Below are 23,939 nucleotides of genomic sequence, written 5' to 3' on the forward strand. Positions count from 1 at the left end.
TATTTGGTGAGCAGTGGGAGATATTTGCCCTTTACTGGTCACTGGACCAGTTAGGATATATTTGGCAACAAGGCACAGAAAACCCAGTCTCCGTGGCTTAAAAACACAGGGGCTGTTTTTCTCACATAACAAAAAATTCTGAGGTGGGCTGTCGCTGGCTTTGGTTTGAGTGCCCAGCAGAACCATGCTGACTCTATTTTCTATTCTGTCATCTTGTTTCTATTGGCTTTTTGGCCTCGTGTTCACTGTCTCTTGGTTGTAATCTGATTGCAGGATCACTAGGCATCTCATTTGCATTCAAGGCAGGAAGAACTTGGGAAATGAAAGGGCAGAGGCAGCAAAAGATTCCTCAGAAACCCCCATCCAACTCCCTCTTTCAATGGGCCAATGACTTCCTTAGCTGCAAGAAAGACTGGGAAGTCAGAAACGGGATTGCCTTGGTAGTCTTAGACCAAACACATTCCTTGGTTCTGTTAATAGAAAGGATAGGAAGAATGGCTGGCTGTTGGGAAGGTGACCCACGGTGTCTGCCACTAAACAGTGTCATCCACCTAGAATGGTGTTATTCTGCAGTTATATACTTCTTAATGGAGCTAGGTAGGAATGTATCTCCCCCTATTGTCCATAGCAACAAGACACCAATGGCAGAGTTATTTCACATTCATATGAGTCATTAGGCACCTGAAGTTTACGGCCCCAGATTCCCCACTTTCCAAATAGTTTCCTCGCTCATCATTTCCCCAGCCTCTCTGAACCTTAGCATTTTGTCCCTTAAGATAACAACCTTTCAATTCAACTAGCTCCTACTTGGGCCCCTCAGCAGAAGACTTGATAAAAATTCTTTGGGCTCAAGAAAAGACCTCCTCTTCTGCCAAATTATCTTTTCTTCCTTTTTATATTAGAATACGAATAGTTATGTATTTCATAAGAATGAGCAGTGGGGATCCAGAGAAGGAGAGAGTGTGATAATTGAGGGGGAGGAGAATTGTTTGTTTTTTAAGCAGTGATCACCTGTGCAAAATCATTTATGAAACTTAGGTCGAGCACAGTCTTTCAGATTTCATGCTCATCATCTGTGGTAGTAAAGGAGGAAAGGCAGGAGGAGCATAGAAGAAAGAGGGGGGAAGCATGTGCCTCATCAGCTTCCACTGGGTACACATAGGCCCTTCTTCTCCTGCACCAAACAGAAACCCATGTTCTTGACAACACGGGAGTAAAAGGGACATCAGGAGTGAGTTAGCTATCCTTGCTGTAAATATAACCTACACATGGTCAGGCTATGAACATGAGTGGTGAAGAAAACAGCTAAGGGGCCTGACCAGGTGGTGGCGCAGTGGATAGAGCGTCAGACTGGGATGCGGAAGGACCTCGGTTCGAGACCCTGAGCTCTCCAGCTTGAGCGCGGGCTCATCTGGCTTGAGCAAGCTTGGACCCAAGGTCCCTGGCTCCAGCAGGGGGTTACTCGGTCTGCTGAAGGCCCGCGGTCAAGGCACATGTGAGAAAGCAATCAATGAACAACTAAGAAGTCTGCCTCAGTAAAAAAAAAAAAAAAAGAAAGAAAGAAAGAAAAGAAAACAGCTAAGGGCTGCATCAGGGACATATTCAACAGCAGCAGCTACAGAATCTGAACCTGTAAACAGGTTGAAACGCACATGTGAGATCCTCCCTGCTGGCATTAACGGCTCCCTTGCCTGTGTTCCCATGCACTTCCCACAAGCCTCCACTCCAGCCAGTCGCTGCCTTCTCACCAGCACACCGTGAGGGTGAGGGCCGTGCAGAGTGCCAGGCTCATAGCAGAGGCTCAGCCATTGCAGGGCTGAGTGAACCCTCCACAAAAATCCCCCTGGCTGTGCCTCCACTAGCAGGAAAGCCCAGGGCATGGGCGATGTGGAATCTTCACCAAACCACCACCGTGCCAAGGAATACATCCAGCCTCAGACACAAACTTTCTGCATCCTCCAAGGGGCCTGAACGTAACGTTCTGGCCGTACTAAGTATTGATACTTCCTGCTCCTCGGACTGAGTTCAGTTTTCAGTCGCTTCCTCTCCCCTTAGGCTCCATCGGGAACAACCGATCTCTCCCACGCCACTCCTTCATTGGGACGATTCATGCTCGTCCTGCAGTGCTTTACACATCAGCTCCTGGGGAAGCCTTCCCTGACCTCCCCCAAGCCTGGACCAGGTGCGCCCTCTCCGACTGCCCCTTCTTGGTTCTGTATCGTACCAAGGGATTGTACTTCTGGGACTGTAGCTACCCATTAGTTGGTTTCCCTTTCTAGACGGTGAACTCTGCCAGGAAAAGAGGCGATTTCGTCCTCTCTTTAGTCCCCATCTGTTATGACACCGCCTGGAACACAGGAAGGGTTCAAAATACTCTGCAATAAACTGGGAGAATGGAGTGTGCCCAGAGCGGCGGTGCTGGGCCATGTGTCTCGCACCACAGCCTCCCCCAGGCTGCACTCTCTCCGCAGCTCAGACTTGGGACTCTGTCGCGGACAGGCGCGCCCCAGGGCCGGGACCCGCCCCCCTGGTCCCGAGCGACCCCGCCCGCCGCGCCGCGTCCCTGGCAGGAGCTCCGGGGCGGCGGCTCCCGGGCAGGAGCCCGCGGAGCAGGTGGGGGCGACGGCCCCGCCTCCGCGTCCCGGCAGCACCAGAGCCGGCGGCCGGGGAGCGAGCAGGGAGCACCGCGAGCGGCACGGAGCGCAGCGCGGCCGCAGCGGAGCCGCCTGGAGCACGGGCGCTGCGGGACGGAGCCCGGAGCCCGGAGCCCGGAGGCGGCGGCGGCGGCGGCGGGGACGTCGGCCCGAGCCCGAGCGCAGCCCGGCCCCGGCGCGGCCAGCGGCAGGTAGCGGCTCCGTGCGCGTGTCCGGGTCCGGGACTGAGGGTGGGGACGCGCGCTGTCGCGGCGGCCACTGGGGCCCGTCCCGAGGCGGAGTGACCCCCGATAGGGACAGGGATGTCGCGCGCGTGCCCGTGTCCAAGGGACCTTCACCGGGGCGGTCGTCGGGGCGTCGCGCTGCCCTAGAGCCGGCCCCCCGCTGCCCGCGGCGCGGTGCCTCCCGGGCCCGGCGGTCAGGGGATCGAGGGAAGAAGGAGGTCACCGCGGGGCTGCCTGGTGACTTCCCCGGCCCGCTCTCCAGCGAGCGGCGCCGAGCGCAAGGCCGCCCGGCCTGGCCCTTTCCGGAGCTCTCCCGCGCTCCCTTCCCCGCTTCACCCCCAGAACAAAAGGCTGGGGTCTCGCTGAGACGGGGGAGGTCGCGGGAAGAGCCGGGGCGGAGTAAAGAAGAACTAGGAAATCTCAGAACTGGAAGCGGCTTTGGGGATACAGAAGCAGCCCCCAACGAGGAAGCCGGCCTGGAGATGTGCAGTGACTTGCCCAAGGTCACACAGCTCGTGGTGGCCGGGCTGGACCCGGAGCGCAGGTTTCGGGACTCCCCTCCCAGTGCTCCAGAGATTTAGATCTGGCCACGACCGGGCTCTAAAGTCATTCGGCGGAGTCAGGGAGGAAGTGGCAGAGACTGTCCCCACTCACTCCCCCAATACATCCCGCAGGCAGCAGGGGTCGCAGGCTTGGGGGAGGGGCTCTGCAGCTCCGGTGGCGGATCCGGAGGGAGCCCAGCCCTGTCCCCGTGGGCAGGCAGGCACTGGCTCGCAGGGACAGCGCCTTCTGTACGCGCGTGCCAGCCGCGTGGGGATGCGTGTGGCAGGCGCGGGGGCGACATGGGGACCAAGTGTACTTTGCTTCCTGGAAAAAAATTTTTGCGAGGAGAAACCAGGGAGCGCTGTCCCCGCAGCGCTGGGCCTCAGCCGCAGCGTCCCGCCGGGGCTGTCTGTGACCGGCTGTGTTTGGAAGGAAAGTTACTCTGTAGCAACAAGTGGGGCTGTCACGGTCTCCCTGAGCTTTGGGTCTTTGGCTGCAAAATGAGGGCCTCGTTCGACGTGACTTGTGTGATTTAGAAAGTTCGTGCCTCTCTCTTCTTTTCCAGAATCTTTCATCTCCACAGAGGGAAGATTGGAAATACTTTTTTTTTTTTTTGTACAATAGCGGTTATTATCACTTGGACTCCAGCCGTCCCTGAATTTTTTTAAATTTTACTTTAGACGAAGCTACTGGTGGCAGTAGTGGTTGGAAGAGGGGTTGCCTTCGGGCCTGGTAATGACCTGGACAGGGTGTGAGGGAGGCTTCCGGGGTGCTGGAAAAGCTCCCGCTCCCCCTAAAGTAGTAGTTAGACAGGTGTAGGCCTATCGAAATTGATGAGGTTATTCCCTTGAGATTTGTGCACTTGACCTAGGCATGTTTTACCTCAGTAAAACGGTAAATACAAATGTAATGCTGAAGTCTGCTCACTGTGGTAGCACACAGATGCGTGCAGCATTCTGGCCAATGCATTTTAGAGATGGATTTAAAAACCACAGAAACCAAATGGGGGGGGGAATAAAAGGACAGGGGAGCAAAAGAACTTTGGAGGATTACAGGAAATGAAATATACACTGCAGGGGACTTTACCTCATACGATGCTGTGCCTTACACACCTAAGTAAAGGCTGTTGCTGTGCCTTTAGTTATGGATGAGAAAATAAAAGGTCCCAAGGTTAAATGTTTTACTCAGAGGAGGCAGAGTTAAGAACCTGGGCACACAGACTTCCAATTCTACGCATACATCCCCACCCAGGCTATTTCGGCCACCTGAGCCGTGGCAGAGCCGCCAGGGTGACAGGGAGTTGAAGGCTGGCTCCCTGCCATGTCTCCTTTTCATCCCTTTCCAGGAGTCTGTTGTTTGCATATAATTGTGAGTGTGAGATGCTATCACACAGACTGCAGTAAGCCAGCAGCAGAAGGGATGGAGGCAGTGTGTGTCTAAGAACAGACAGTTTTAGGAACAGGAGAGAGCCAGCTGCCCCATCCTGGCAACGCTCGTTTTAGGAGATTTATTGTTCAGAAAGCATATGGTACAAGTTGTGATTTTACAGCCACACACACAGAGAATGTAACCTGGAAAAGCTCTGAGACACCAAAGTGTAATGAACTCTAGAAGAAACCCTGTAGAATTTTCACCAGGGAGGAACAGTCAAGTTTCCTCCATTCTAGAATTTATCACAATATGTTCACTAACACTTCAGTTAAAAAAAATAACTACCAAAGTAACTCGGCAGAAGGAAGGACATTTGTTTTCTAGCAAACATTGTTATAAATATCCATGAAATTTACTGCAGAAATATTTGAAACTTCAGGGTACCGTGATATAATATCTAGAGGGAAATCTTGAGAGATGTGTCCTACTGTGTGGGCATCGAGCAAGTTTCTAATTCTGCCTACAATTCAGAGCCTATGGAGGCTGAACGTGTTTATTGTACCAACCAGTTTCCTATTGCAGAGTTGAATGTTTGTCTTCTTGGGATAATGTTTTGGTTTGAAGTACCCGGATGAAGTGGGGCAACTGAAGAGGTCTCTCTGGGTGAAGCCGCTCCGCCGAGTGCCATCAAGCATGATGATGCATCACCAAGTTATCTTTAGGCGAGTTTTGCCTTGTCACAGTAGCATCCCCGCCAGCCATCTGGCTGCTGGAATATTTAGAAAGGAACCGTAATGTTTGACTGACTTTGCTGATAGCATGACAAAACAAACTTGGCTGGGGAGCGCTTCCACATGAGTTAGGGCTGGTGAGACCATGATTAATTTCTTTTTATTCGGCCACTGCACGAAACCGAAGAGACACAGGGTTCCCGGCTGATGCAGAACAAGTATAGTTAGTACATATGCTTTCTCCGTGGCTTCAGCTGGTAGCACACTTGAAACTCCCCTTTGCAATTCTAGTTGGATCTTTCCTTAGACCTGTTCAAGAGGAAACCTGACCCGTTACACGGCCAGGGAACCGTGTGGTGCGCTGCAGTGTTGACGTGCCAGGGAGGTACAGTGGAGCGGAGCCAATGTGGCAGAGGTGCCCGGCGCATGTCATGGGGGCCAGGCACTGTGGAGGAGGGTTTCCAAGTGCATGTTGAAGGACTCGTCATCCTGTGTGGGCGATGTGCAAGACACTGATTTTGAGATGATGGCCTCCAGAAGTGGGTGCCAGGCCTGCCTGTGGACAGTAAGCTCCTGGGAGGAGGTAGGAAGAGGCAAGAGCCAGCCTCTGTTCTTGTCTTTCTGAGGACATATCTGCATGTGAGTGTACACGTGTGTCAGAGCAGAGCGCCCAGGTTGCCACCCACTGTACCTTAAGAGCGAAAGGCTCACAGGTCTTGAACGCTGAGTGTGCTGGGCTAGGCTAAGAGCTTCCTGTGTGTGACATCATCAAAACGGCCTCATCAGGGAGCTGATTCTTCTTATTCTCATTATCAGTCGGGGGACACAGAGGCCAAGAGCCAAACTGCTCTCAGAATGATTATGTGACACCCCGCTCTGGTCTGCCCTCAGCCCACCCAGGACCCCAAGGTGCCCTTTGCCTGCCTGACTTGCCCATACTGCACCTGAGCCCCTGGAGCGCAGGCACCGGGTCCACATCATCTCTGCGCCCAGCACCTGCACCACATCTGGCCAGGACGGGTCCCGAATGACTGAGTGAGGGAGTGAGTGAATATCTGCGCCCAGCACCTGCACCACATCTGGCCAGGACGGGTCCCGAATGACTGAGTGAGGGAGTGAGTGAATATCTGCGCCCAGCACCTGCACCACATCTGGCCAGGACGGGTCCCGAATGACTGAGTGAGGAAGTGAGTGAATATCTGCGCCCAGCACCTGCACCACATCTGGCCAGGACGGGTCCCGAATGACTGAGTGAGGGAGTGAGTGAATATCTGCACCCAGCACCTGCACCACATCTGGCCAGGACAGGTCCCGAATGACTGAGTGAGGGAGTGAGTGAATATCTGCACCCAGCACCTGCACCACATCTGGCCAGGACGGGTCCCGAATGACTGAGTGAGGGAGTGAGTGAATATCTGCACCCAGCACCTGCACCACATCTGGCCAGGACGGGTCCCGAATGACTGAGTGAGTGAATGAGTGAGCGAATATCTTTATGATCCAAAATCAAAAGCAAATTATTTTTGGATTATCTGTCCTTTCGAATTTTACTGTCTCATTCCCTTCTGTTGACATCGGTCATCAGGCATCATTGTATAGACAAGAGGTATAATAGTTACCTCTCTGATTTTTTTTAATTGAATTTTATTGGGGTGACACTGGTTAACATAATTATACAAGTTTCAGGTGTCGGGTTCTACAACACATCTTTTTACACTGCATTGTGTGTTCACCTCCCAACTCATGTCTGTGTTTATCACCATTTACCCCCCATACTTCCCTCTACCTCACCCCCTCCAACAATCGCCACACTGTTATCTGTGTCCGTGAGTTTTTCTTTTTTTTCTTTTTTTTTTCTTTTTTTGTCCTGTTTTGCCCTATCCCTAGATATCTCCTTTAAAGAAGAAAAATGTTAAGCTCGGCCTATAAAATCAGAAGGCCTCTACTTTTTTAGGAATTAAATATTATTATTTCTTCTTTTGTATGACATATAATTCAGAATACCTGGGTTTGAATTTTGCTTCATCACGTATTTGTTGTATGTGTTTGAACAAATTACTTAACTGCACTGTAACTCGGTCTTCCCATCTGTAAAACGGACATCATCATAGTGGTACTTATCTCATAGTTAAGGCAAATAAATTAAAATAGGTCCAGTACTGCCCTGGCCGGTTGGCTCAGCGGTAGAGCGTCGGCCTAGCGTGCGGAGGACCCGGGTTCGATTCCCGGCCAGGGCACACAGGAGAAGCGTCCATTTGCTTCTCCACCCCTCCGCCGCGCTTTCCTCTCTGTCTCTCTCTTCCCCTCCCGCAGCCAAGGCTCCATTGGAGCAAAGATGGCCCGGGCGCTGGGGATGGCTCTGTGGCCTCTGCCTCAGGCGCTAGAGTGGCTCTGGTCGCAAGATGGCGACGCCCAGGATGGGCAGAGCAACGCCCCCTGGTGGGCAGAGCGTCGCCCCTGGTGGGCGTGCCGGGTGGATCCCGGTTGGGCGCATGCGGGAGTCTGTCTGACTGTCTCTCCCTGTTTCCAGCTTCAGAAAAATGGAAAAGAAAAAAAAAATAAAAAAATAAAATAAAATAGGTCCAGTACTACAACAATGTCTCATTCATAGCAACGTCTGATTAGCAATTACTTTTTATTATTAATATGTGATGCTTAAATTAATATTATCTGCCTTAAATGTTTCCTGTTCCATGAAACATTTCAGGAGCGTACGAAAGTAGGTAGTAAACAACGTAAAATTTATTGTTAATGAAACTGGAGTAAAGAGAACACACAGACTGAAAAACGAGATGAAACCAGAGCTATTTTAGAGAACAAGACTATCTCATAATGTGTAGGTAGTTTCTGCAGATGAGTTTACTAGAAGGTGTAATGTAGTTTCAGGAGATGGGATTAAAAATTTGTCAGAGGCCTGACCTGTGGTGGCGCAGTGGATAAAGCGTCGACCTGGAAATGCTGAGGTCGCCAGTTCGAAACCCTGGGCTTGCCTGGTCAAGGCACATATGGGAGTTGATGCTTCCTGCTCCTCCCCTTTCTCTCTCTCTCTCTATCTCCCCCCATCCTCTCTAAAATGAATAAATAAATTTAAAAAAATAAAAAATAAATTAAAAAAATAAATAAAAATTTGTCAGAACTTCCCAGTAGCCAAAACAAAGAGGACAACAGACCGAGTCATTGCCGGATCCACAGTGAGCAGGGGATTAAAACCAGATCAGTTACCCAGCTTTTCCTGGTTCCGAAAACTGGGATAACTTGTTCCTGATGGGTCTTCAAAGTCGTCACTGCTGTTGCCATAGAGATCGAAGTCTTTAACATGGTCCCTGCCGTGAAGACAATGGAAGCTTTGTAGAAGAAGGCAACAAATAAGTGTTTCCTAGAAAATGTTCCTGACTTGTTCCGGAGACGTGACCCCAGAGCACAGTCCGGTAGAAGCACCTCTGTGAGGGGCCAGAGGCCCGTGGCTCAGGGACGTGCTCCTTCCCGTTTTACTGCGTGCCTGGGAGAGGAGAAGGATTCTTTTTCCAAAGATGATCATTCTTGTGAGAGTCAGGTGAACAATTCCATTTTAAGAACATTTGTTCTGGCTGAAGCCATTGAAATGAGGCAGATCAGATTACCTGATGCAGACAAAGTCTGAAGGGTGTCATCATGCCCATAGACTCATTAGCAGATGAGTGTGCATCAGTGAATTTTCTTATTACTGATAGTCCCCCAATCTCCCTTTAGCTGAAATTTTATCACACTGTTAAGAAAACTCCAGTGCTTTCTACCATCTCTTAAGCCCCTTATTACTCTCGGCACTTCTTGGTAGTAAGAATAAATAATATTGTGTTCTTTATTTAGTAATTGAGATGATGGTCATTTTTAGTATATATACATACTGAAAATTTGAATATGTTGTATATACGTGTGTGTACATATAGGTGTATGACTTGTATCAGGATTGCATTCAGTGGCCAAAGCAAAAAAACGCACACATCAGAATCTGGCTTGCAACGAATATATCAATAGGTTTATTTGTTTTGTGGAATTGGACTCTCCCAAAAAAGGCAGTCCAGGACCGATGCAGGATCTCAAACAAGGTTGTCAGAGAATCAGCCTCTATTCATCATCTTCGTCTGTAGGTCCTCATCCTAAATCTGGTTGCGTCATGGCCACAGAATGGCTGCTGCGTCTCTGGGCTTACATCCATGGTACAGGCAGGAAGAAAAGGAAAGTGTAAATAGCCAAAGAGTGAGGGACCTCCTATTAGGGAGGTTTTGTTGTTTTATTCAGCAAGTGATGCCCTGTTTAGGGACTTCCACCTATAGCTCATTGGCCAGAATGGTGTCACAGGGTTACGCTAAATATATGACAGTCTGAGAAATCAAGTATTTCCAGCTGAGCAAATTGCAAATGCTACCCCTTCCTCCTCTCAAATTAGGGCCTCTCTGAGGAAGAGGGTGGGACGTTTCTTGAGTAGGCAACCAGCAGTGTCAGCCACCTACCTGACTTACTTCCGATATCAGCCATGTCCCTGAGTTCATTAGAAAGTGCAGAAGATGGCCCGGTAATTTCAAATGTGATACTTCCCCGTTTCCTCATACAGTTAACGTTAGAGAATGAAACACACTCAACTGCCTAATGTAAAGATCCCAAATCACTATCACCAGCCCTGCTTTTCTCCACTTCAGATCTAAATTTCCATTTGCACAAAGCACCTCCTATGCTTCAAATTAAACTCGCTTTTCCCTGCCCGTTCAGATCCCCCGAGGTCCCCCCCACCTACTGTCACCTGTCTTCTTTGTTTCACACTAGATTGTCTTGGCAAGGAGACAGGGGTTATCCTGGGCTCTTCCTCCTCCCCTGCCCCAGACATCCAAGCGAATATTCCCCTTGGCAATATTCCCCATTGCCTATTCTAATTCAGAGGAATAGCCCTCTTCTATCACGTGGATGGTTCTACCTATGTGCTGCTGCTTCTCCTTACAATTCATTTTCCACACATGGCCCCCACGGTGCTGTTTTTTAAAACAGGAATGTCTAACATCTTTCATTTCTTTAGAAGCCTATAAAACAAAGCTCAAACTCGACAACCTGGCTCTGTGAGCTCACGCTCACTGTCCTCGGCTGCCACACTCACATGGCAAAGCTTCGCTCCTTCCCGCACTTCCTCCAATCACGGAAGGCCCAGCTCAGAGGTTTCCTGTGCTTTTTACTTGTGCATAAGCCGTGAAAGCAATGAAGTATGTTTTTATGCATGTGTCCAAAGTATTTTATATTTCTATTAATATTTTTTGTCCTGAATTCTGTCTTGCCGGGTATTAATCATGCTGTACCAGTTTTGTTTTCTTTTAAATAACAGCTTCACTTAAGATATAATTCACATACCCTGAAATTTACTCTTTTAAAGTATACAATTTAACCTATATAATTTTGTTGATCAACGTCACCCCAATAAATTCAATAAAAATAAAGTACACAAGTTAGTGGTCTTTAGAATATTCAGAGTCACAACCACATCATCATTCAATTCCAGAACATTTTCATCACCCCAAAAACAAATCCATTAGCAATCACTTCCTACCCTTCCCCATTCCTGACAACCCCTAATCTACCTTGTATTCCTATGGCTTTACCTATTCTGGCCATTTTATATAAATGGGATCATGTACTGTGTGGCTTTTTGTGACTGGCTCCTTTCATGTAGCATAATGTTTTGGGAGGTTTATCTATGTTCTAGCATGTATCAGCATTTCATCTTTTTTTATGGCTGAATAGTATTTCATCACATGGCCATACTGCAGTTTGTATAATTGCTCATAAGTTGACGGATTTGTTTCTAGATTTTGACTCTTACGTACAATGCTACTATAAACACTCGTGTGTAAGTTTCTGTGTGGGCATATGTTTTCATTTCTTGGAGTGGAATTGCTGAGTCTAATAACTGTTTAACATTTCGAGGAACTTCCAAACATTTCCAAAGAAACTGAGCCCTGGACATTTCACCAGCAAAACCTAGGCAGCTTCTCCACCACTTTTTAGTGTCTATCTCAGATATTGTTCCCATTCTTTTACTTTCAGAGTTTTTAAGCATTCTTTTGTTTTAGCTGTGTGTCTTATAAAAAAGAAAGATACAGCTGGTTTTGTAAAAGCAGTTTGAATATCACTCTTTTAGCAAGAGAGTTTAATAACCTGTTTACAGTCATTGTGATCACTGATATATTGGTACTTATTCTCTCCTTTTCTATACCATATGCTTTATTGCTACTCCTTTTTTTTTTTTTTACCTTTTCTGCCTTTTCTTTTTGAAAAGTGTCCAGTACATAGTAACTTTCAATATATAAGATTACAAACTATCGTTTGTAGATAGAGCCATGTGTCTATAGATTTATTTATTCATCAAATATATAAATATATTGATTAGTGCGATTCAGGCTTCTGGTTTTACTGTGTGGCTAGCATAGCGTCTAACTTAGAGAAGAAGCCCAATAAATATTTGCTCCAGTGCATCGACCATGCAGTCTGCTTTCCTTGGCAGAGGCTGGGTAGAGTCGTGGAAACTGCACAGGCTAGGGGTCAACCCACTGAGGTTAGATATGGTTTTGTGATGTCCCAACTATTTGATCTTGGGTGGATTACTTTGCATCTTTGTTTCTTCCCCTGTGAAGTGGGGATAACATCTGTTGTGCAGAATTGTTTTAGAGGATGAAAAATCATTATGTAAATAACAATCAGAATTCCTAGTGCAGGTACCTCACTTGGTACATGTGCACTATTGTTTTGTTAGTGAACCGTTTAACAAGCATTCTCCCAACCACAAACATCAGCGTTAAAACATCAGTTATGTCTACCCACAGAGTAAGCTTATAGTAAAAATGACATTGGCGGCCCTAGCCGGTTGGCTCAGCAGTGGAGCGTCGGCCTGGCGTGCGGGGGACCCGGGTTCGATTCCCGGCCAGGGCACATGGGAGAAGCGCCCATTTGCTTCTCCACACCCCCCCCTCCTTCCTCTCTGTCTCTCTCTTCCCCTCCCGCAGCCAAGGCTCCATTGAAGCAAAGTTGGCCCAGGCACTGGGGATGGCTCCTTGGCCTCTGCCCCAGGTGCTAGAGTGGCTCTGGTCGCGGCAGAGCGACGCCCCGGAGGGGCAGAGCATCGCCCCCTGGTGGGCAGAGCGTCGCCCCTGGTGGGCATGCCGGGTGGATCCCGGTCGGGCGCATGCGGGAGTCTGTCTGACTGTCTCTCCCCGTTTCCAGCTTCAGAAAAAAAGAAAAAAGAGAAAAAAAAATGACATTGGCTCCTTTGCTGTAGGTCTGACATGAAGTATTACTGCCCTAATAGAACAGGGGACATTTCTTCCTCTTATAGAAGAGCCAAGAAAAACAGACCAAGGGTGTACTATGTATGGCCATTTAATGACAGAAATAGATGTGAAATCTCTAGTATCCCTTAAAGCTGTTGTTTATTCTAACACCCCTTTAGACTTTTGAATGAAACACTAAAGTCCAATCACCCTGCTCTCCAGAAAATCCGAGAGAAAAAAATAAAACAGTTTCAGAAATAAGTGAGATAACTGCCTAACATAAGACAAGTAGGCGAACATTTTTCCGGAATTTAAAATGAATGATTTTCCCCCACACTTTGAACAGGTTTTGCAGGAGTTTTGTTTTTGTTTTTCACCCAAATGTTTATTACCTAAGATTTTAAAAATTCACCTACAGACTTCTAGACGGAAGCTAACAGGATCTGGGTTTACGCCTGGTGTTGTCTCTCTGTGCTCAGGGAGCTGTAAGTGAGCCATACAAAAGTGTAGTCATTTTGACATTTCCCACGTAAATGACATTTGCCTAAGACAGACGGGTCAGGATTCCTGTTCACAGAACCTAGGGGTGTGGTATTTGTGGCTGGAGAAAGAAAGTCACCAGCTGTTATTTCAGACCCTCACACCCCCTCCCCACGCTGTCCTGTGCCTTTGCGCTTAATGAATGAGGAGGATCAGTTACAGCTGGAACCAACACACAAATGATTCATGCCTACGGACAACTGTGCCATAAAACTGTTCCTCGCTGGATGTTAACCATATATTAAATGAAGAACTAAACCTTAGGAGCTATGGGTGAGTTTGAGGAGAATTCTTTTATTCTACTCTTGGCTATGTTCTGAGCATGCTTGCTCAGTCACCTCTGACACTTCTGGGTGGCCGGAGGGGTGATTTTAGCTCTCCTGGAAGTCTGCGTGCAGGGCCAGCCCAGCAAAGCCCACGGTCAACCTTCAGCACGGTTCTTTATGGACCCAGCAGCTGCTCTGGACCAAATGGTCCAGACAAATTTGTTTTTCTTTACTTATTTGTGTTTACCTTTCTCAGACCACCTTGTTATACATCTTTTCATTCATGTATGTGCATATGTGCTTTTATGTACATTATAGGTCTGTTTATAGGTATACACACATATGACATAAATGAAGGCATACTCTTTAATATATGCGTTTCCTGCTGCCTGCTTTTTTCACTTAATATCATTCTATGTTGGTACATGTAAGACTGCCACATTCTTTTTAACAGCTACCTGGTATGCCGTTAAAAGATCTGAATCATAATTGAATCATCAGTTCCCAGTCGATGGGTATATAGGTTATTTCCAGCCTTTCGCTATTAAAAATAATCCGCAGTGAATGTCAACATACACGTTATTTCTTACAAGCGTATCACTAAGATACATTTGTGGGATTATAAAGCATATTTTCAACTTTTGATACAGTGGCTCACTGCCCTTTACAGAAAAGAATATTTAGATTTCCACCATGAGAGTCCAGTCCCCTTTACTCTCTCCAACACTACCTCTACCAAACTCTTGATCGTAGCCAATACAGGTGAAAACTGCTATCTTAGTGTGGTTCTGACTTGCACTGTCCCATTAGGAATAAGGTTGAGCATCTTGCAGTGTGTTGAAATACCACTTGTATTTCATCATCTGTGAACTGTTTGGCCCGTTGTTCATTTTTCTGTTGTGCTGTTGATCTTTATTATGGGTTTGTAGAAATATCTTACACAAGAAATAAAGGAAACTGGCCATTTCACTGTGATTTTTATTTTACTGTAATTTCCCTCCCAGTTTGTGATGGGACTTTTTTGTGTAAATGTCTTTTTTTTCCTCCAGTTTGTGGACTTCTGATTTTGTTTACTGTGACTTTATATTTGTGTTCATGTACTTATTTTGCAGAAACTTTTTCTTTTAGAGCTTTTAGACAGGCCTTTCTGACTTGGAGAATTTTTTTTTTTAATTCTCCTGTATTTTGTTCTTGTATGATTCTAACTTTCTTTATTACAAAATTAAAATATTTATCCTTTGGAATGTATTTTAATGTAAGGCATGAGATCGTTACACAGTTCTTTTACCCCAAATTGCTATGCAATTTTCTCAATAATGTTAATTAAAAGCTCATCTTTTCCCCCACTTATATGCAGCATCTTTCTTATTCTTATAGCCAGATTTTCCAGAAATTAGGTATACTTCTAGACTCTCACTTCCATTTACTTCACTATTTCTTTATATACCAGAACCAAAATTTATTAAAGAAATGTGGCTTTATAATTTACTTATTATCCAGGGATTTTAGTTCTATATGTGAACTTTAGAATCAGCTTACCTAGGTCTAAAAAAAAAACCAAGTTATTTTCATGTGATTACATTACATTCATAAATATAGAAAAAATGAGTTTTTATATGATGTTTAGTTGTCCTAACCAAGAATAGAATATAGTTTTTCAGCGTTTTCACTGTTTCTCAGTAATGTTTCAAAGTTTTACATGTCTTCATATTTTGTTAAATTTAGGCTCAGATAGCTTTCAAGTTGCTACTGTAAACACAATCGGTTCGTCATAATATTTTCCAACAGTGCTTGTTTGTATGCAGGAGTACTTGGATTTTGTTCATTGGTTTGGGAGAACCACCTTTTCAAATTCTCTTATTCGATGAAATGACTTTTCTTTTGAGTCTTTCAGGTTTTCCATGTGCATGGTCATATCATCTTGAAGAAAATGATCATTGGACCTCCTTTCCAATTATCATATATTTCATCTCTTGGTCTTGTCTAATTGAAATGACCGCCACCTCTGAGATAATGATAAGTAGTCGTGGCCATGTGGGCTCCCTTGTCTTGTACCTGACTTTAATTGGAATTTATTTGTTTTTTCCATATTTACCATATTTTGAGTTATTTTATGAATACTTGGGGGCAGCCAGGAAAGAATCATATAATTTTTTTCTTTTGTGCTCACAATACAGTGAATTCAATCGGTAGATTTTCTAGCATTGAAACATTCTTGTATTTAATCCCTACCCAGTTAATAGATATTATTTTTAACGTGTTGCTGAGTTCTATTTACTTGCGCTTATTTTTTTCCTCTGTAGTCATCAATGAGGTCAATAAGTAGTTTTCTTTTGTTGGTTGTGTCTTTCTCAAGTTTGGGTCTGAATAGTAACTAACTGCTCCTGAGAGATTAGGTAGAATGCAGCCTGAAATCTGGACTGCTTAGGACTGGATCTTTGACAACTCGTGCTATTTCTTCTGTTTAGATTTCTCTCTTGTCCTGGCCAATTTAATAACTCCTATTTTCCTAGAGGGTTGTCTATTTCAATCTGGTTTGTGATTTCTTTGCTTAGATTTGAGCAAAGACTTTTCATGTCTTCTATATCTGCCATTATTTTCCCATTCTTTTGTATATTATGCTTTCTCTTTCTCTCTTTCTCATTTTTGATTAGATTAGATAATTACTTAGATAACTCTTTTCTGTTTTTCAAAGAAGAAGCTTTTAGATTTATTAGTTTTGTTGGCAACGAGGCAGCACCAGGGTTACTGGCGATTAGACCTCAGGTCAGCAACCTCAGTATTTGAGTTCTGGGTAAGACAGAATTCAGAGACAAGACACAAACTGTAAAAGAAAACTTATTTAGAAAGTCACAGGGGTAAAAGAAGTGAGCTGTAGAAGAAATGGGTTCAGTAAATAAGTTACAGAGTCAAGAGGGGGAGGGCTTGAGCTTGGGAGAAGGAGAGAGGCAAGGAAAATGCATGTGGGGGAAGGTGTTGGGGGAGGCTCAGGCATCTCCTTAGAGAAAGCCACGTTGGGTTCCTTGTCTAAAAGGCTTTTCTCTGCTCTCCAAGGGCAAGGAATTTCAGGGGAGGATCACAATGGAACATTGATCAGCTGTGCAAATGTGTCATTTCAGAGTCATGGTCTCACCATGTGACCCATGGTGGTGCGGTATAGATCAAGCGTCAACCAGAGTCATGGTCTCTAATGATTGGTTGGCACCAGCGCAGCAGTCATTAGTCAATGAAGTTGGTCCTGAGGTCAGCTATGACATCTTCTGCCTGGTTTTGCTACTTTTCTGGGCCTGGAGCTGAAACACAACTGTGGCCTATTTGTATTTGATGATGGTCAGAATCTCGCAGTCTTGGGAGCTTAATATTTAAGGGCTTTTCTCCAGCACCCTTGTTTGTTACCCCTCTAAGGGGGGGGGGGGGTGTCTCACTGGCTGACTAGCAACATGCCAGGGAAGGAAGGGCCAGAATCACATGACCAGCTATGCTAGGGAGAGAAAGGTCACCCGGGGGTGAGGTCCTTGTTTTCCCAGTTTTGCTTGTCACCCAGGGCTTTCCACCCTAGTGACTGACCTTCTGTGCCTGGCCCGTTGTCCTTTCTCTGCTCATGTCTGTCTAACTGCCTACCACCATATTTTCAATTATCTTTTTGATAATTTCCAAATATCTGGGTTTTTTTACGTCATCAGTAACTGCTAGTTCCTTTCTTCAGCTTCTTTAGTTATATGGTATTGTTATTCATGTTTCTTTTTTTTTTTCTGAAGTTGGAAACGAGGAGGCAGTCAGACAGACTCCCGCATGCGCCCGACCCCACCAGGGGGCGACACTCCGCCCATCGGGGCGTCGCTCTGTTGCATCCAGAGCCATTCTAGCGCCTGAGGCAGAGGCCACAGAGCCATCCTCAGTGCCCGGGCAAACTTTGCTCCAGTGGAACCTTGGCTGCAGGAGGGGAAGAGAGAGACAGAGAGGAAGGAGAGGGGGAGGGGTGGAGAAGCAGATGGGTGCTTCTCCTGTGTGCCCTGGCCAGGAATCGAACCTGGGACTCCCGCACGCCAGGCCGACGCTCTACCACTGAGCCAACTGGCCAGGGCCTGTTATTCATGTTTCTTAAAAGTTTTTAATTCTTTGTTTTAGAAATGTAACTTATTACAGCTATGACTTTTGCTCTGAATTCTGCTTTAGCTGTTTTCCATAGGTTCTGATTTATGTTTTCCCTATCTTTATTTTCCATGTATTCTTCTATTTAGATTTTTAATGTCCTCTTTGTTGCAGGTTTAGACATCTAGTTTTTATCCCAGAATGAGTTTATATTTCTGAGTTTACCTTTCCTTATTATTGTCAAATGGTTTCTGAGAAGAAGGAAAACAGAGATATTTTCACTCTACCATCTGAGAAGCGAAAGTCCTTGAAATCAACTTTATTTTGAAATGTGTTTTTTTAATTTAAAAGACTAAATAGCCTCTTTGCTGCTGCCCTTGAGGATGAGTTCTCATTTCTATTTTTAAGAAGCCACCATATCCTTAATTAGGAAAATTGCATTTGAGAGAACTTTCCTTTTTGAACAAGATCATAATATTCTCTTCAATTTCCTTAATATTTATCTCAAAGCAGTGCTCTGTTGGTCCTCACATTCATATGTATTGGGGAAGAAAGGACAGCCCTTTTTCTAGATGGAGAAATCATTGGGCATTAGAGCCAGAACGGGAGACTATTTCTCCCAACTATCCAACTATAATCATTCTTCTATGATTACTTTTATTGTAACATGCCAGGTGAGGCGCTTCCAGTGAGCATGTATGCTATGAGACCCCCAACACCCAGCATCTGTTCCCACTCTGATAATAAGGTCACCAGTTGGACTGGAATTTTGCCCACACTTCTCTTTCCTTCTTACTATGTTACCTTGTAATATTTTTACTTTCATAATTATTAAGAAGGTTATTTCATCTGTAGACTCGTAGAACTTACATTGCTGATATGTATGTTTTCTATCCCCCATAACAATAGCAAGGCAATGGTTTTTGGCATTACCTTTGGCCTTGGCACTACCAAGATACCTAAGACATAGTCTCCATCTTCGAGTCCTTGAGTAGCCTATGGTTGAGTGATGGGAGACACACAGGCTGTGAAAAGAAAATCGCCAGCGTGCCTTTGGCCGTAATAAAGTTGTGAACAGTGTACTACAGGAGCAGTTATCATTGCCGAAGGGAGAGGGCACAGAGAGGCTGGCACCTGAGCACGGTTTGAAGACTTACGCCATCACATACAGCCTGAATGGCCTGGACAGAGACATAAAGAAAAGGTATGTAAGGAAATGTCACCACTGTGGTGTGGGCAAAGGAGAGGATGCCTAGGACAGAATGGAGGATAGGGTAGAACTTGACTCCATGAAGAGCCTTGGCAGGAGTAGGTATTAAATTGGGGAGGGACGCCCTGTTATCTGAGGGGTGAGGCCTTCTGCCGGTTTATCAGACGTGGCCGCCAGTGAACTGCGCTTGCTGTCACAGGAAGGAACCTGCCTGACGACAGAAGAGAGGACAGCAGGTTGTTTTGATGGAACGGGCAGTTACGTAGGCATGAATAGAGCAGGAACAATAAGCCAGGTACAAAAGGTCACCAGGATGCAAAGCCCCAGTTACCTAGCAACTGGCAAAACTAGGAACACAAGTGTAGCAGGGTGAGACCTCACTGCCAGGGTGACCTTTCCTCCCCTAGCCTATGGCTGGTCCTGAGGTCCAGACCCCTGACCTTTCATATCACTGGTCATGTGGTTCAGACCCTCCCCTAACCTTTCTTCCCCGGGCATGTCCTTACTCATGTGGTGGAACTCATTGGAGGAGAAACAAGGGATTCAGAGAATAGCCTCATAGGACTCCCTTGCACAACCATTCCCTGAAGAATGAAACCCTCAGGACAATGAGGTTCTGACCCGCAGCACATAATCTTAAGATCAAAGCCTTGGGTCTGCTGACCACAGAGTCAGGGTTTTGGTCAAGCTAGAGATAGCATCTAGACCTCAGTCATGTTTCGCCTCCATGCTCAGAAAAGCAGCAAGCCCAAGTAGAGCAATGCCATGGCTGACATCAGCACCAGCTGCAGTAGTTAATGACCCCTGACCCTGGCACTGGTCAATCAGTGGAGACCACAACTCTGAAAAGACATGCTTAGAAAAGCTGATGAATATTCTGTAGAGATCCTCTCTTGGGACCTCCTCGAAGATTCCCACTTTTAGAAAGGCATTAAAGACCCTTAAGACAGAGGACTCAGTGGGCGTGCCCTTTCTCCCTCTTCAGCACACCTGTGCCTTTATCCCTCTCTTTCTCCCAGGTGCATCCTCTCTGCCTTTCTTTTACCTAAGCTCCTTCTTTTGTCTCTATAACTCATTTTCTGAACCCACGCAGCCCAGATGGCTCACCTTTTCTACCTCTGTGACTTTCTCTATAAACTTTCTCTTATAAATTTGAGTTCCTTGGCTCTGAATTCTTTTTTTTTTTTTTTTTTTTTTTTTTGTGTGCATTTTTCTGAAGCTGGAAACAGGGAGAGACAGTCAGACAGACTCCCGCATGCGCCGGACCGGGATCCACCCGGCACGCCCACCATGGGGCGACGCTCTGCCCACCAGGGAGTGATGCTCTGCCCATCCTGGGTGTCGCCATGTTGCAACCAGAGCCACTCTAGCACCTGGGGCAGAGGCCACAGAGCCATCCCCAGCGCCCGGGCCATCTTTGCTCCAATGGAGCCTTGGCTGCGGGAGGGGAAGAGAGACAGAGAGGAAGGTGCGGCGGAGGGGTGGAGAAGCAAATGGGCGCTTCTCCTGTGTGCCCTGGCCGGGAATCGAACCCGGGTCCTCCACACGCTAGGCCGACGCTCTACCACTGAGCCAACCGGCCAGGGCTGAATTCTTTTTTTTACTGAACTCAAGTACTGAGGTCACTGAACCTAGGTCTGGCGATATTCTGTTGCTATTTCACGGTGACAGAATCTGCCTGGTCGTTCCCTGGCCCAAGCTGTAGCCGTAAGAATTCGGTGAAAATATTTGAACTAACCTGAAGTCTGAGATGTAACATTTGAGAAGAAATATTGTAGACGTGTACCCTGTGCCACCTCCAGTCTATACACTATTTCCTCAGTGGTTCCCAGAACAACATTTTCAGTACTTACAATCCTTAGTGAAAAGTTACCACCTTAGCCTTAGTGATTAAAACGTGCCCTCCTTATAAAATTTAACATCATGAAATAAAGAGGTGCTACTTTATTTTGTAAAAATGATTTATTTTTATAACGTTGATTTTGGGTTATCATTGAATAATAAACTCCTCTTTTATACTTCAAGCATACCTCGACTTTCCAAAATTAGAGATGCCATTTCTCAGAAGTTCAGCTGTTATATAAAATGAAGCTTACTTATAAATGTGTGATTAACATCATGTATTCTTAATAAGCCTCATTCTTATTTTAGCTAATTCAAAGGAAGCAAAATATTTAAAAATAAAATACAGGAAATTAATATACTTTTTTCACGCTTGGGACCCACACACACACAATTTTTATGGCACTTAGCTGTAATATAAATACCTGAGACAATGATAAATATTATCCATATCACCAATTTTTTCCTTTAGCAAATACTGTTCAAATAGTATAATGAATTCAATGAATAATCTGGGAACAAATTTGCATTTCAATAAGAATCTCATTTTTAAAAAGCAATTTATGAGTTCAACATAGGTGTGAGTTACTAGGTTTCATATTAGATTGTGGTTACAGTGTGTCTTCATTTCAGAACGCACATAGACAGGCCTTTAAGCATTTCAGCAGATAATTTACTTTAATATCCGGTTAGAGCGGAGCAAATTCCGCTTCAGGAGCTGTTGTGGGGGCTGGTATTTCGCAGTTGTCAGAAATTATTCACGTCACCTGTGTCAGAAATTCTTCTCGTCACCTGTGTGAGAGGTGAACGGGCACTCAGCCTGGTTTCTCTTTCACTTTCCTGTGTCGATTCCAGTGCTAAGTACAGTTTGCCAATGTCGTGGAGCCAGGCTGCTGAAATTAAATGAATCTACAGAAAAGGGGCCCTTTTCAGTAAAGGACATAATTTCCAGCTGTTTGAGGCAGAGAGTTTCATCATCCCAGGTGTTCTAGAACAGATCTTTTCAAGCGTTAGAAGACAAAAAAAAAAAAAGTCACTTTTGATAAGATATTCCCAAAGGTGGAAATTCATGGGACATTTGAAGAACCCTGAGGATGTGGTTGCATTCTTGGCATCTGATGACAGTGCGTACACCACGGAGTCACGGGAGGTCTTTTCATGGAGCTGTCTCCAGGGCCCGGGGCTCTGCTCAGCTACCCACCACTCTGCCCAGCCTCCTGCTGTTGAAGACTCAGAGTTCCCAGGCTACAAAAAGGGTGGCCATGCGTGGTTCAAGAATGCTGAATACAGCTGACAGGGGTGCTTGGGACTCTAATCCATTCCAAGTCCTCTTCCCTGCCAAAACAATGTAATTGTAAGCGATTGTGATTCAGCAGGTCTGGGGTGAATAGTGCGTCTTTCCCCTGATCCCACGTTCTGGAGCTCCTCAAAGTGTGGTCCTCAGACTGGCTGTATTGACTCACTGGGGAGCTTGTTAGAAATGCCCCTGGGCTTCTGGGCTCCTGGACTCCTGGGCAGTGATTTCCTGGCCAAAGGGCACCTTTGATAAATAAATGACTGATCTGTGATGTGGCAGGACCTTGTTGAGACTGTAGTGTGAGAAATGGGCTGTCCCCTGGGGCTCCGTCCCCTTTATTAGTTATTAGAGGTGAAAAGTCGCTGTTCTCCTCCTTGATTTCAGAGCCACAGAAACAAGAGACTCGGTGAGACAGCGTCAGAACATGAAAAGTTACGAGCGCATAGAGCTCTATTTTCAATTCTTATTAAAGTGTATTTTTAGAACCAGCAAAGATGCTTTTCTCAAATAGTGGAAGTAATCCTTCTTGCTTATATATTCTTAAATAGGCGTATCTTCTGTTTGTGGACAGCTGTAATCTGACAAACTACTCTTGGGGGGGAAAGTGAGTATGAGAAGAGCCACTGGTATGTAAAATTGCTTACTATGAGCCATTTCTCTCTGCAATAACTCACAAAGCTCAGTTGGTATATACGTGTATGTAACTTTTTATATTAACAAGCCACATCTATAGCTGAATGGGTGCAGACAGACTGAGCAGGTGGTGAAGGAATGGCAGCAGAGGCAGGAGGGAGAGTTCATCGCCTACACCAAGTACACCAGGTAGCCATGAGTTCTTCTCCCCTCCCCCTCCTCCTCCCCCTCCCCCTCAACCAAACCCGCTCCACGAAGAATTTGCATATGGCAGCCTAGGTTCTGTGTGACCTGCCTACATATTCTGTTGATTCACTGTTATTGTTTTTTTAGTTTATTTTCAGTTTTATTTTGTATTGGTTTCAAATGTACAGCTTAATGGACCATCATATATTTCTCATAATGTTCCCCCACACTGGGGTTTTTTTTTAATGCTTTTTGAATTAATTACCACTCTTTACAAGTGGATTTCACATTTAAAAAAATCTGGATTTAGGATCTTTGGGGGGAAATGGGAGGATCTGGCCAATACTGGGTTTACATTCCCACTGACTATCAGCTGTAGCCAGAGCAGAGCTCTGGCCCCAGGCCATCTCTTCTGTTACTCCAGGCCCCTCCGCATCTTGTCCATCCACCATTCCCTCACCTCTGAGCTCATGGCCACAAGTCAGTTTGCTGCCTGCAAAGGATGCTGGGAAAAGGAGATCCTGGCTTCTAGATGGAAGAAGCAGGAGTCATGTTAGAAATCCCTTAGGCACAGGAAAAGTGTTCAAAAGATGGTGGGGGCCACCACAAGATAGATGGATGTCCACACCTGCCCAGGGAAGGAGACACTTGCAGAGCAGTTGGGTGTCATGGAAGCCGCTCTGTGATTCCGGCCTTTTCCTCTTCGTTCCTATATAAACAGTGCTGCCTGCATTGTCCTGCTGCTACCGCTGTGTTTCTGCTCACCTGCTACTGCTTTGAACTAGGACAGACTCCTGGGGCTACACTTCTGTTTGTTGAAAAACGTAGTAGCTTCTCTCAAACACTTATCTGTTGTTCCTCACCTCCTTGTGTTGGAGCTTGGGACGACCTTCCTTAGCACTCCACACCTCCCCTGGGCGTTGAGCTCAGTCTCTCTTTATTAGAGTTGTTGTGGACATAGAGGTAATGGTGGTTGTGATGATAAGTACAGCTGCCAGTTAAGTGTCTGCTGTGTGTCAGGACCTCTCTTCTGTTCTTCATCTCCAGTCTGTGTTTTAATCCTG

General features: G+C 45.9%; 1 protein-coding gene across 2 annotated transcripts in view; it reads left to right on the forward strand.

The window, feature by feature from the left end:
• The first annotated feature begins 2,574 nt into the window (after nucleotides 1-2,574).
• Nucleotides 2,575-23,939, forward strand: part of WIPF3 (WAS/WASL interacting protein family member 3) — a 76,786-nt gene continuing 55,421 nt past the window's right edge. For both annotated transcript variants that reach the window (XM_066239605.1, XM_066239606.1), the window contains exon 1: nucleotides 2,575-2,845. The gene's annotated coding sequence lies outside the window, so the exon portion shown is untranslated. The remainder of the gene's footprint in view (nucleotides 2,846-23,939) is intronic.

This window comes from Saccopteryx bilineata, chromosome 7, assembly GCF_036850765.1.
Source record: "Saccopteryx bilineata isolate mSacBil1 chromosome 7, mSacBil1_pri_phased_curated, whole genome shotgun sequence".
In the NCBI taxonomy this organism is placed as follows: domain Eukaryota; kingdom Metazoa; phylum Chordata; class Mammalia; order Chiroptera; family Emballonuridae; genus Saccopteryx; species Saccopteryx bilineata.